At 37.2% G+C, this 14680-nt stretch overlaps 1 pseudogene; it reads left to right on the forward strand.

Moving 5' to 3' along the window:
• Nucleotides 1–10684: 10684 nt before the first annotated feature.
• LOC105119570 (uncharacterized) lies at nucleotides 10685–14264 on the forward strand (annotated as a pseudogene).
• Nucleotides 14265–14680: the final 416 nt, after the last annotated feature.

A 14680-nucleotide genomic window follows, 5' to 3' on the forward strand; every position in this document is an offset into this window, starting at 1 on the left:
ACTTATCCAAGATACTAGTTTATCGGACTTGAGATCCAAAATATTAATTGCGAGCTATGAATCTTTATAATTCATGAATATTTAATGTCCATGATTTATGAATGTTCATATTAATAAATGTTTATAGTTCATAAATTATTCATAATTACATTTATTCCCGCACACATAATTAATATATTGATTCGTATACCAAGATATGTGGAGACTATAAGAAATTATATATAAAAAAAAAAACACGTACTTAACAGTAAATATATTTTATTAATCAAATCTAAGTTTTGAGTCCATCTACATAGCTATTTTGAGTTTATAGCTATTTTGAGTTTGAGATTTTTGTTATCCAAAGGTTATTTAAGAATATTTTTTCACTAATATTGAATTTGTTTTTCAAAACATGTTTATTATCTCATATTAAAGCAATTATATTCGAATATAAATTAAATTCAACATGATTTTAATCTCAAGTGTGTGTTCAATATCACTGTAATTAGACCAAATTAAAAACACTGATTACATGTTTTATAAGCCATTCCAACAATTACATCATGATAGTGACTATTCACAAGATTCATTTTTAAAATTACACAAGTCAGTCATCATGGAAACTACAAGAAAAATGCAAGGACATTATAATAGAATAACAGTGATCATTTAATTACAAAACATTGTGGGGAGAGATTCACGGTATTCAAGTTATAATTATGGGGTAATTATAAAATAAAAGAGAGATAGATAAAAAGAAAATTACATACTGAAAAAAAATATACATTTTTTTCTCTCTCTACCAATTCCCCCTTTGTTTTACGTTCACCTCTCTTCTATGCTATAAATATTCAATAACTACAGCTTGAATATCATGAAACTTGTAAAAATACATGATACTCTCAATGTGCAGCGATATGGAATGGGAAATATGTTACACGCTATACATCATAAGAGGAAATATTTACAACATCTATCGTGGAAAACATATGGCAAGCCTTCTTGCAGGGATTGGAAAACATATAAGAAGCCTTTGGTTTGGAAAAGTAATGTCACTGTGAATGTATAAAACACCCCATCAAAGCAGTGACCATTGCAAATTCGGATGGAAATAGTCTTCTTGCAGGGTTTTTGCTGTGCGTGTGTGATTAGGAAGCATTAATTCTTTAACCAGAGACATATCATCCACTAGTGGAAAGACTATAATTCTTGGCAGAGGAGGTTGATTAGCATGAAATTCTCACTCAAGCAAACTAAGCTAGAGAGTAAAATATAGATTTTATGTGCGTTAGAAATCAAAATATTCCTGAGAACTTGGAAGGTCGGCGAAATTAGGATCTCCCGGACTCGCGGCCTCCATAGGCCTCCCTTAACTTTCAGACCAACCTCTGCCTTTCTGCGATTTGAATAACGACGATGAGCAAGAGGGAAGCTTGCTTGGCCCATCAACTTTCGACGAACCTTTTCACATGATGAGATTTATCGATAATGGATAGTTGCTTAGCCCATCAACTTATAATGATTTATCAAGCCCCAAAAAAATAAAGAATCTATCCCTCAAAGAAATTATTTTAGTTCCTTTTTATTTTTATGTTTATGATGTATTAAGTTTGTTATTTCTCTTTCTCTTTCTCCATATCAAGCCCTGACGAAGTATTTATTTAATGGAAATTTAAAATTTAGAAGAGAAAAAAAAAATAGGAGTACACCCTCAGACACCAGTTATGGACCCAGTAATTTAAATGCAGAAAAAAGAAAATCACTTTTCAGTTCTTTTGTACAGATTACAGAGCCTCTTTTGCGTGAGATGAATGGCTACCTTCAATATAAATTGGAAGTCAAGCCTCTATTGTTGGATGTTCACTGCACAATGAAATCTACCAATAATCTACTAGCCTGCTTTTTGCTTGAAAAGCTATACATAAAAACAGAGGATATATCTGAAGGAGCTGTTGCGCATACTGGATCGAAAGCAAACACAAATAAAATACAAACAATAGATTTACGTGGTTCCCCAAAATCAGGTACGTCCACGGAGGCAGCAGATTGTATATTATTGGAGGAATGATACAAACACTCAACTCAACTCAGTACAATCCCACTTAACCCGGTGTTTCACTCTTACACTCGGTGTTTCTCTCAAATCTGTATTTTCTCACTCTCACAGTTGCACTCACCACACTTTCACCCTTTTGCTCTTACCACACTTTTTCTACACTTATTACATTGCTCTCTCTTTATCTCTATTTATAGGAGAGCCTTGACAACTTGGTTGAGGGTGGTTAATGGTGGTTGAATGGTGGTTGGAAGTGGTTGTTAAAGGAGAGGGTGGTTGATGGTGGTTGAGAAAAAATGTTGACAAAAATGTTATGTTGACAATTTGCTACAAATCTCCACCTTGGCAAGATTTTTCCATCCAATCCTTGTGATCAATCAATGCTGCCTCTAATGCGCCATATGGCGTTGCACCCTGAAGGTGCTCAACACTGAGAGATGTTGACCAAGTCCAAACAATGTTGGAACTTGATCCCTGAGACACATTTTGTGAGCATGTCAGCTGGATTATCTGCGGTACCAATCTTCTGTAGCAGAATATCCCCTTCATCCATAATTTCTCGAACAAAATGAAATCGAACATCGATGTGCTTGGTGCGGGAATGATGAACCTGATTCTTTGCAAGACAAATAGCACTTTGATTATCACAATGGACATTCACGTGCTCTTGAACAATTCCCAAATCTTCAATCAACCCATGTAACCAAATAGCTTCCTTGAAAGCTTCTGTTACTGCCATGTACTCTGCCTCAGTTGTTGACAAAGCTACTGTTGATTGTAAAGTTGACCTCCAACTTACAGGCCCTTTAGCAAGTGTAAACACATAGCCTGTTGTGGAACGACGCTTGTCTAAGTCACCAGCATAGTCCGAATCGACATAACCAACTAAATTTTGTTCGAGTCTATCATCCCTCTCAAACTTCAAACCAATATCAGTTGTGCCATGAATGTACCGTAGAATCCACTTAACTGCCTGTCAGTGACCCTTTCCCGGATCATGCATATACCTGCTCACCATACTGACTGCATGTGAAATATCTGGTCTCGTACAAGCCATTGCATACATTAATGCACCAACTGCATTTGCATACAGAATTTGAACCATATGCTTGCGCTCTTCCTCTGTACGTGGAGACATTGAAGCACTTAGCTTAAAATGAGGAGCTAGAGGTGTACTTACAGGCTTGGTCTTACCATCTACCCCAAATCTCTTTAGAATTTTCTTCAAGTATTGGGTCTGTGTCAAACATATTGTGCCTTTTCTTTTGTCTCTTTGAATCTCCATGCCAAGAATCTTCTTAGCTTCTCCAAGGTCCTTCATTTCAAACTCAGTTCTCAGTTGAGCTTTCAGTCTGTCAATCTCCACTTTGCTCTTTGATGCAATCAACATATCATCCACATATAAGAGCAAATAGATGAAAGAACCATCAAGAAGTTTGCAAAAATATACACAATGATCAAACTGACTCCGTGTGTATCCATGTTCTATCATGAACTTGTCAAATCGCTTATACCACTGGCGAGGAGATTGTTTCAATCCATACAGTGACTTCTTCAGTTTACAAGCCCAATTCTCTTTCCCAGTGACTTTGAAACCATCTGGCTGAGACATGTAAATTTCCTCTTCCAAATCTCCATGTAGGAAGGCAGTTTTCACATCAAGTTGGGCTAACTCCAAATCAAACTGTGCAACCAAGGCTAGCAGAATACGAATTGATGAATGCTTAACAACTGGGGAGAATACCTCATTATAATCTATCCCCTCCTTCTGAGCATAGCCTTTTGCTACCAATCTTGCTTTGAAACGGATGTTGTCTTTTCCTGGATTACCTTCCTTCTTAGCATATACCCACTTGCAACCAATTGTCTTCTTTTCCTTAGGGAGTTGTACCAAATCCCAAGTCTGATTCTTGTGGAGAGATTTCATCTCTTCATCCATTGCCTCTTTCCATTTTGCACTTTCTACACTCTGTACTGCTTCTTTGTAGGTGCAGGGGATTCCGTCATCAATCACCGGAAGTGCATAAGCCACTATGTTACAATACGGAGCAGGTTTCTTGATAACTCTTTTCGGTTTACTCGTTGCAATGGATTATTGTTGTGTGGTTGTTGAAGTTGTTGCATCCTCTTCATCTGAACTTTCATCTGAATCTCCTTCAGTAGAGATTGTCTGAACAGTCTTTATAGGAATGACTGAAGTCTCCAACTCCACCTGTTGTGCATCACTAGACTGTTTTTCCTTCTCCTGTGATTTCTCTTGCTGTAACATGCCAGACTCATCAAAAGTGACATCTCTACTCAAAATCACTTTCTTTGATTTAGAACACCAGAGTCTGTAACCTTTTACTCCTCCACTAAAGCCCAAAAATATAGCTTTCTTGGCTCTAGGATCTAGCTTGGACTCAGTAACATGATAATATGCTGAGCAACCAAATATACGCATAGAGTCATAATCATTTGCAGGAGAGCCTGACCATACCTCTAAAGGGGTTCTTCCATTTAATGCTGCTGAAGGTAACCGGTTAACAATATGACGAGCATAGCTTAATGCCTCGCCCCAGAACACTTTGTTTAGTCCTGAATGTGATAGCATACATCGTACTTTCTCTACCATTGTGCGATTCATGCGTTCTGCTACTCCATTTTGTTGTGGTGTTTTGCGCACAGTAAAATGTTGCTTGATCCCTTCATCCTGGCAAACTTTAAAGAAAGGATCTGAAGTGTACTCACCACCATTATCTGACCGAAGAGTCTTAACTCTCCTTCCCGTTTGAGTCTCCACCATTTTCTTCCATTTCAGAAAGATATCAAGGACCTCATCCTTGTGTTTCATCATGTATACCCATACTCGTCTTGAGAAATCATCAATAAAAGTAACAAACCAACGATTACCTCCAAGAGATTCATTCTTTGAAGGTCCCCATACGTCTGTGTGAACATAATCAAGAATCCCTTTTGTATTGTGTACCGCAGTGCCAAACTTGACTCTTGTCTGTTTTCCAAGAACACAATGCTCACAAAACTCATGCTTCCCAGTCTTGGCGCCTTTTAATAGACCTTGCTTGATCAATCCTTGCAAAGCCTTTTCACCAGCATGCCCTAAGCGCATGTGCCAAAGTCTGGAATTATCTGCTTCATCATCTTCTATGCTTTTGGAAACAGCTGTTGTACCGGTAATAGTAGATCCATCCAGGAAATATAAGTTTCCTTTCCTCGTGCCTCTTAAGACAACTAATGCACCACGGATTGCTCTCAAGACTCCACCATGCATGATAATCTTATAAGCATTGGATTCTAGGACTCCAAGTGAGAAGAGATTTTTCTTCAGGTCAGGTACATACCGTACCTCTATCAGTGTCTTGACTACCCCATTATGCATCTTCAGATGGATAGTCCCAATCCCTTTGATCTCACAAACATCATCATTACCCATCAACACAACTCCTCCATCGAATTCCTCGAGTCTTGAGAATAAGTGCTTGTTAGGGCACATGTGATAGGAACATGCAGAATCAAGAATCCATTCACCAGAATGGTTTTCTGGTGATGAGACCATGAATGCAGAGTCTCGTTCATCCTCATCTCGTGCAACGTTCACAGTTGGTTCATCTTTTTCCTTATTGCCCTTGATCGGACAATCTTTCTTCCAGTGCCCCTTTTTATGACAAAAGGCACACTCATCTTTTGCAAGATATCGTCTGTTTGATGATTCTCCTCTGGATTTTGAGCAAGATCTCCCTTGCCCTCGAAATCTTCTAGGGTTTATTCTGCCTCTAACTGTCAATGCTTCTGAAGTTGACTCCTTGTGAACAATTTGATCCTTCTTCCGGTACTCATTGTTCACCAAAGCATTGGACACATCAATGAATTTAATCTTTTCTTTACCATACAGTAAAGTGGTGACGAGATGTTCATATGTGTCAGGCAGTGAATTCAATAACAACAGAGCTTTATCTTCATCATCAATTTCCACATCTAAATTCTTCAAATCAGCTATCATTTTATTGAAATCATTCAGATGCTCATTCATAGAAGTACCTTTTTTGTGCTGAAAGCGGAAGATCCTTTTCTTCAAGTAGAGACGATTCTCTATACTCTTCTTCATAAATTTATCCTCCAGAGCTTGCCATAATTCCTTTGCAGAGTTTTGTTCTGAAAAGGCATACTTCTGATCCTTTACAAGACAAAGTCGGATGGAACTGCAAGCTAACCGATTTATCCTTTCCCAGCTTTTATCATCCAAATCCTCCGGTTTATCTTCTAGAGTGAAATCCAAATTCATTTGGACAAGCATATCCATGACTTCACATTTCCACATGCCAAAATTACCCTTCCCATCAAACTTCTCCACCTCAAATTTGGTACTCGATACCGGGATATATTGTGGAGGTATACTAGCATTTTCCACTAATCTTTCTTCTAAAATATCAGCCATTAGGACGTCTTTGGATTACAAATAGGCTCCCGAAATTGTTAAAACATGCACTTTTATGCTCAAAAGAGCCAAAACAGTAACTTCGGTGTGCTGTTTCACAAAACGGACACCACGGTTGCGTCCGGAATGGTTGAAAATGCTAGGAACCAACTTGACTCGGCCTAAAACCGGTCAAAAAATCACTGAGTTGGCCAAAAAATCAATCTGACCGAGTTAACTCAGGGAAGGAATATTCTGTCTCTGATGAAGAATATTCTGTCACGGAATATTCTCTTACTGTCAACGGAATATTCTTATTCTGTCAAGAGAATATTCTGTCACTGTTAGATGATGTGTCTGATGACATGGCAATGTGGACCCTCTGTTGATGATGTGGATGGTGACTCAGCGCCACGTGTCGGATGACGTGGCTGTCTTCTCAGGTGAGATTTCCGACACTGTCTGGTTTTTCCGGCAGATTTCCGGCGAAACTTCGGCGAGCTCTACAGGGCTCGTTTCAACTCTGATTTTGATGATCTTTATATCGTCGGACTCGTACCGATGAGAGGAATCTCCATAGGTGGTCAAAATCGAGATCTGAGAACTTTGAAAATTCTGCAACTTTGAACAGAGAGCTGAAAAAACGTGTTTTTTTCAGTGTTCAAGCTTCCCTAATGCTCTGATACCAATTTGTTGCGCATACTGGACCGAAAGCAAACACAAATAAAACACAAACAATAGATTTACGTGGTTCCCCAAAATCGGGTACGTCCACGGAGGCAGTAGATTGTATATTATTGGAGGAATGATACAAACACTCAACTCAACTCAGTACAATCCCACTTAACCCGGTGTTTCACTCTTACACTCGGTGTTTCTCTTAAATCTGTATTTTCTCACTCTCACAGTTGCACTCACCACACTTTCACACTTTTGCTCTTACCACACTTTTTCTACACTTATTACATTGCTCTCTCTTTATCTCTATTTATAGGAGAGCCTTGGCAACTTGGTTGAGGGTTGTTGAGGGTGGTTAATGGTAGTTGAATGGTGGTTGGAAGTGGTTGATGGTGGTTGAGAAAAAATGTTGATAAAAATGTTATGTTGACAATTTGCTACAGGAGCTTGGCCTTAATTTCTTGAAGAAGGTTTACAATGCTATCTTGTCATTTGCAAACCAATTAACTCTATTAACTAGAGACCTTAACTTTGATGATGATGATGATGATGATGATGATGATGATGATGATGATGATGATGATGATGATGATGATGATGATGATGAGCTGAATTATAATAGAATAGGATTCAGCAATTCTTTCAGACACGCATCATATGCAAAAGCAGTTGAAACGTTGTTGTGCTCTCATGAGTTTAAACTAGCCATCCGTAAGGATATATGCTCCATTCCAGAAGGGCAGGCGAGCCAATGTATTCGTCAGTTAACAGTAGATCTATCAGAATCTATTGAATGGATGAAGAGTACTTGCTCATTGGGAGACGGGGAAGTGTTTGGTGAATCAAGTGTGAATTGCAGCATGCATGGTTTTGATTTGCAAGTGGAACTTTTTGGAAGAGGATTGTACTGATGCTAGATTCACTGAATATCACAGTCGGGAACAGCAGCATTGTTGGACGGACTATAAAGGACTTGATGGCTGTAATCCGTCCTTACATTAGCATTATGGTTGGACTGGAGCCAGAGAGTGTCAATGAGTTCATCTCTTCTGTGACAGGAAGAACATCTGATGTCAGGCTTGCTGGAAACACAGCTGATATGCTGAAATTTGGTGCGTCCACCCACTGGGTACTTGTGTTCTTTTCTCGTATGTACATGTCCTGCCGAAGCTTATACAGGCAAGCAGTCGCCCTTGTATCTCCAGATGTATCAAGAAAGAAGTCAACGGTAATGAGAGATCCATTTACAGCATATTCTGCGTGGGGTTGGATGGGAAAAACTGGTTGGACAGATGGGGGCTATTTTTTTTTGGATTGTCCAACCTTCAGCCTCTCTGCCTGCCATTAAATAATCTGTTTCTTCTATTTATCTTCAGGGAAGCATGGCAGATTGCTGTCCTCTAATTTATGTATTGCATACTATGGTTCTTCAGAAGCTTGTTGATTTGAACAGGCAGATAAAGTCTTCAGAGTACATGCGGTAAAGCAATGATAATATTGTAGCAATTTTATGTCAACATTTTTTCACCCACCATCACTCATGAAAAGTACACTAAAGTCAACTAAATATTTTATAGTAGTCAGTAGTTGTTTGGTAATTATTAATTGCTACTGAAACTTTTATTTTTTTTATAAATAAAGATAAAGAGAGAGCAATGCAAATGTACTTGAAAAAATGAGAAATAGCATATTTAAGAAAAACATTGAATATAAAAATGAAACACTAGGTTTTTTTGGATTGTGTGGGGCTGAGTTAAGTTTTTATATTATTTCTTTAATAATATATAATTTGCTATTTTTATAGACGTATTAATTTTGAAAAACTACATAAATCTACTTGTTTATATTTTATTTATATTTGTTTTCGGTCCATGCACAACAAATATTGTCCGATTCAAGTTGCTTGATGATGCTGGCTCATCACTGTACCGCAAAAGGAGCAGAAAGTGGAACAAACACATTACCACTGTGAAGCAGGAGGCAGCAGATCTTACTGGGTTCGTGATGAGTTACCTCTCATTATTGATTAATAAACAACTTGCAGTCTACTCTTCCAAAGCTGGAAATTGTCTAGATACCTGCAACCAAGCTCTGCATGGAAGTGATAAATGGGTTTTGGATGTCTGTCCCGTGAATGAGAAGTCATTGCCTGCTGCAATTTGGGGGATTATTTGCCGAAATATCAGTATATGGTCCATTCATGCTAGTTAGAAGAAGTTGAAGATGTTCCCCAAGCATGCAATCCTTATCTCTTCCATCTATAACAAAAGGCTGTACAGAGGGGGAAAGGCATCATACAAATGAAACTGGTATCCTGAATAAAATTTCTTTTCATTAAATCTCAGCAGAACTTCTGTCCGATTCTCTTCTGTATGAACATAAAGTAATTAAGGGGCAATTTTACATACAATCCCCCTGCTTCTCATGTGAATGCACACATCATAATACAAACATTCAGTTCTGAAGCCAACTGTTGTTTTTCATAGTGTTGAAACTGCCTCTTTTCATAGTTTGTTCGCAGGCATTTGGCATCAAGGTTTTGCAATTTATTGGAGAAATCAGTCCTGCCACTATTTGGGGACACCGAACTGAACGCTTCACCTAAATGGCAAGAGGATTTAAGTGCACTTGAAAACTCATATGTTGTTTCAGGCAGAAAATCCTCCACATGTGATGAGATTGCAGTGGGGAAACCGATTTCCCATTTATTGTCTGAAATGCCTGCAGATATTTCCAGAGAATTGGCCATCATGAAATTTACAGCCTGTCAAAGTTTGCCCAGGCTTTTGTGTTGGATGCCAAAAGGATATGTTAATTCAAAATCATTCTCACTTTATGTCACTTGCACACTCAATCCTGAAAGGTAAAATTGTGCCCCTCATCATTTCCAAACCGCTATGCTTCAACGTGTCTTCTATCTATGTTTGATTCGAGCAAGCATACGCAGATTGTTTATGTAGGTTTTCCGCATGATAGCACAGTAGATGAATAAAAAACTCTCTCGTTATTGTCCTGCACGTTGCACATGTTAAAATTGTGATGTCCACTAGTTTGGAGTAAAGCCAGCATGTATCCAAAAATGAAATGCAAACCTCAGGCCCTCACTAACCCTCCATTCCCCTCTCCGTGCCCTTGGAAGTATATGTAATGGTTTGCACTTGCAGTAATTAGTCTTACTTTCGCTTGAAGTTTCTGTTGATACATATACTTTGTATCATGCAAAATATGCTTAAGTTTCACCCATCTGTTGTCTACATATATGCAAAGATGAAACAACACCCCCCCCCCCCCCCCCACACACACACACACGCACCATCTCTGTGTCCTTGATTATATGCAATGATGTGTGCTTGCAGTAATTAGTTTGAAGTTTCTGTTGATACATGTACTTGGTATGATGTAACGTATGCTTAAGTTCTACCTTTGTGTGATATCTACATTTCAGGTTTGTGATTGGCCACCTGTTAGAATGCGGGGACTCATTCTTCTCACGTGAACAGTCTGGGCTATCAAGGTTGCTGGTGACCTGCCGGAAGGCCCTGAAATACTTAATTATGGCGTGCTGTGAGGAGAAAATTGGAACTACACAATCCTCACTCATTCCTATTCTGTCTGAGGATGTACGTTCTGTATTAGGCTTTCCGAATCGATGTCCATCATATGTGTTCCTAACTCTGAGCAAATATCAATGTACTGGTGCAGTTGACTCCATAATTGCTAAGAAACCTTGCACAGAGCTACCCAATTCTGATGTTGCTCAGGAACAGAGCAGTGTGAACAAGTCTAATCCATGTTTGGATACCTCCAATGACTTCGAAAGCTGGAAAAGTGTTATCATTATCGCTGAAAGTTTGGAGGAATAGACACAAGACTTGATTATTTCTTTGAAAGATGATATTTTTAAGAACGCGGGAAATGAAATTGATGTTGTTGATTGGAACAACTTATCTTCGATAGTTTCTTGCTTTTGTGGATTCATGTGGGGCCTAGCATCTGCGTTGGACCACACAAATGCAACAGATAGTGATTATAAGGTGAAGCTGCTGACATGGAAATCTGAACCCATCTCAAAAATTAGTCATGGTACTGGATGCTGTGTTGACGTGGGCTTATAGCATGTATGTTTTTGTTACGTGAACTTATAAAAAAAATAATAAAAAAATATATAAAAAAAATTGTTGCAATTTATAATTTTTTAAGAAAAAACTATAAAAATAAATTTAGATAAAAAACATAAAAAATAAAAAAAAATCATATAAAAAACATTGTGGTAATCTACCGTGTTTTATGAGGGAATATAAAATTATAATTTTCAAGCAACTCAATATTAAAAAATAAAATTAATAAAGATAACTTTAAAAAAATTCATAACAAAAAAAATATGTGGGGAATGACTATAGCAATTCACAATGTTTCAAAGAAAAAGATACAAAGTTAAATTCTTAACCAATTTAATATTAAAAAAAATAGAAGCAACAAAGATAGTTTTAAAAAAAAATCATAAAAAAAACCTATATAGAGAAACATTATAGCATTTCACAATATTTTATGAGAAAAATTACAGTTGTAATTCTTAACCAATTCAATATTAAAAAAATAAATTTGACAAAGATAATTTTGGAGAAAATCATAAAAATACATAAAAATCATGTGGAGAAACACTATAGCAATCCAAAATATTTAAAGAAAAAAATCACAAAACTAAATTATTAATCATCTTATTATTAAAAAAATAAATTCAACAAAAATAATTTTAGAAAAAAAACATGTAGAAAAATATTGTAATAAAGCAAAAACTATATAGAGAAATACTATAATAATCGACAATGTTTCAAAGAAAAAAACTATAAAGTTAAATTCTCAACCAGTTTAATAGTTAAATTTTGAAAAAAATAAAAATAATAAAAAAATAATAATAATTTTGATAGAAAAAAACATGTGAGGAATGGAAAAAAAATACAAAAAAAAAATTATAGTACTTTCCACGTATATTTTAGAGTATTGTTAATAAATGTGTTCGCTGATTTTATTTGTTTTGCCTTCCACATACTGCTTGTTGAGGATGATCACCAACCTGAACATTTATATGATGCTCGAAATTCTGTAAAGTCTAATGATAGCAGCATTATACTGGGTTCGGGTGACTCCCGGAAAGCTACTGTAGATAAACATAGTTCACAGCCGGATAATAGTTCTACTATTGCCAGCGTTCTATGTAAGCTTGACTCATATGAATGTCAACCATTAAAAAAGGATTGGTTGCAATGTTTTCTAAAAGGTAATCTTCCTAAGGCGGCAGTACTCATCAGGCAGCTATTAATTGCTGTTTCAGCTATTCTGAGGCTCAATTTACAGACTATGTGTACTCTCTTTTTGTCTAGCATGGTGCCAAGTTTTATTGGCATATCTCAAGTCTTGCTCTTGAAGTTAGTAGATGGCACTGAGGTGCCAAAACCATTCTCTTTTGTTTGGTTAGATGGTGTTCTGAAGTATCTGCAAGAGTTAGGGAATCATTTTCCCATAAAGAATCCTACTTGACTAGAAATGCATATGCAAAGCTACAGTGTTACTCTTGAAGGCCTTAGGAAAATGCGTATCTTTACAGGGGAAAGAAGCTACTCTGGCTTCTCGCGATAAAGAACCAAGCACTAAGACACTCCACAGTAATATAGGATCAGCATCTCTTTCTTATCCGTACCATTTAGATGAATTTAAAGCTAGGTTAAGAATGTCATTCAAAAGTATGATAAGAACACCATCAGAGTTGCATCTTTTGTCTGCAATACAAGCTATATAGAGAGAGCACTGGTTGGAGTCCATGAAGGCTGCCCAATAGTTTATGAGATTAATACTGGGAATGTAGATGGTGGTAAGGTATCTTCAACTGTTGCAGCGGCATTGACTGCTTGGATCTGGTTCTGGAACGTGTTTCAGGTAATATTCTGATTTCCTGACTGCTGTATATTGAGTAATGATTTTTTCTTTTTTTCTTTTTAGGAAGTCAAACCCGATTCTCCCTGCTTGCTAAACAGGCCATCTACCATTCTGCTAACGGGGATTGGTACATTGCATAATGATGTCCAAAAATTTTTCTCTTGTAATTGCAGATTGTTATTCTAACCATCTACTTGCTACACAGGTCATAAAAGTTTAAATGTTGTTAAAAGGAACTTTGAGTTTTCAGTGGCTGCTTTGTTCAACATAATTCTACATGTGCAAAGTCCATTAATTTTCTATGGGATAGCAATGGGCAGTGATAGGGACAAAGGACCGGACCCAGGAGCAGTCATTCTTGTGTGTGTTGAGGTTCTAACTAGAGTTTCTGGAAAACGGGCTTTATTTCAAATGGATTCCAGGCATGTGGCACAGTCTTTACGTATACCAGCGGCAATTTTTCAAGATTTTGATCAACTGATAATTTCTGAAGATCCAGCTTTATCTAATTCCTTGTTCTAGGACAACCAAGATCATAATCCTGTGGCAGGCATGAATTCCTTTGTTGCAGATCAACAATTCTCTGTGGAGTTATACACTGCATGCTGCCGATTATTATACACGATGATGTTTAGCTCAATCTCTGAAGAACCTGATTACTATGTTTGTAAATGTTGCAGATAGATTTATTATCATCAGGCCAGACTCGACATGCATATATACTCATAAAAAAGAAGTAAAAATGACAGTATTCGCATGTCCTACTTTGAGAGTCGGTGTTTTGTTTTTTGTCTTCTTCCTGACACCTAAACACCTAAAGACAACTGTTAACATAAAAGCACATGCTAAAACAACCATTTGTATACAGTGTTTTGGTTCAGAACGTGTCTCTATGCTACGTTATATAGTTGGCTCTGCTCGATCATACAATCCGCATATATTATTCTCTGTTTCCTAGCTGTCGTCCATGTCCTTTTTGGTATTGTTTTGTCTCAAGTTAACTGTTATATGTAATAATATTGATAATTTTTGTAATCCAGTGAGTCGGAACGGTGCATTGCTTTACTTCAAGAATCTGAGCGTGGTCTTCTTCGCTGCTTGGAGTTGGTGGGTGTTGATTTATCAGTCAGAAAAGGTTATTCTTCGTGGGGAGTTCAAGAGGGGGTAAAATGTGCTTGTTCCCCCCCGGAGGATCCATGAGGAGGTGTTTGATGTTATCTTGAGCTAGCAAGATGCAGTGAACATATATTTATGAATAAAAAAATACTTTAAAAATCAAATAACTATTACATTCCCAGCAACCCTCTAAATATCTATTGCGAGTTTACTCTCAGTTCACATCTAGTATGTTTTTGGTTTATGTGTTGCAGTTATTCAAGAAATTATACAGTTTGGCCTTTATTAGCCGTGTTTTAATTTGTTTGTTGCTATTATTATCCACAGCAGCGGAAGCAGAGAGAGATCGCTTCAAGTTTTTATCCATTTACATCTGGGTGTATTAAGGAAATGGCCCGTTTAAAACTGGCATCAGAGCTTATTTTAATGTTCCTTGCAATTTCGAAGCATAGCTATCATTGTTCTGATATATGCAGTTCCATTTCAAATTTAAAATGTAG

Source organism: Populus euphratica, unplaced genomic scaffold (genome assembly GCF_000495115.2).
Source record: "Populus euphratica unplaced genomic scaffold, PopEup_1.0 scaffold3115.1, whole genome shotgun sequence".
NCBI classification, from domain to species: Eukaryota; Viridiplantae; Streptophyta; class Magnoliopsida; order Malpighiales; family Salicaceae; genus Populus; species Populus euphratica.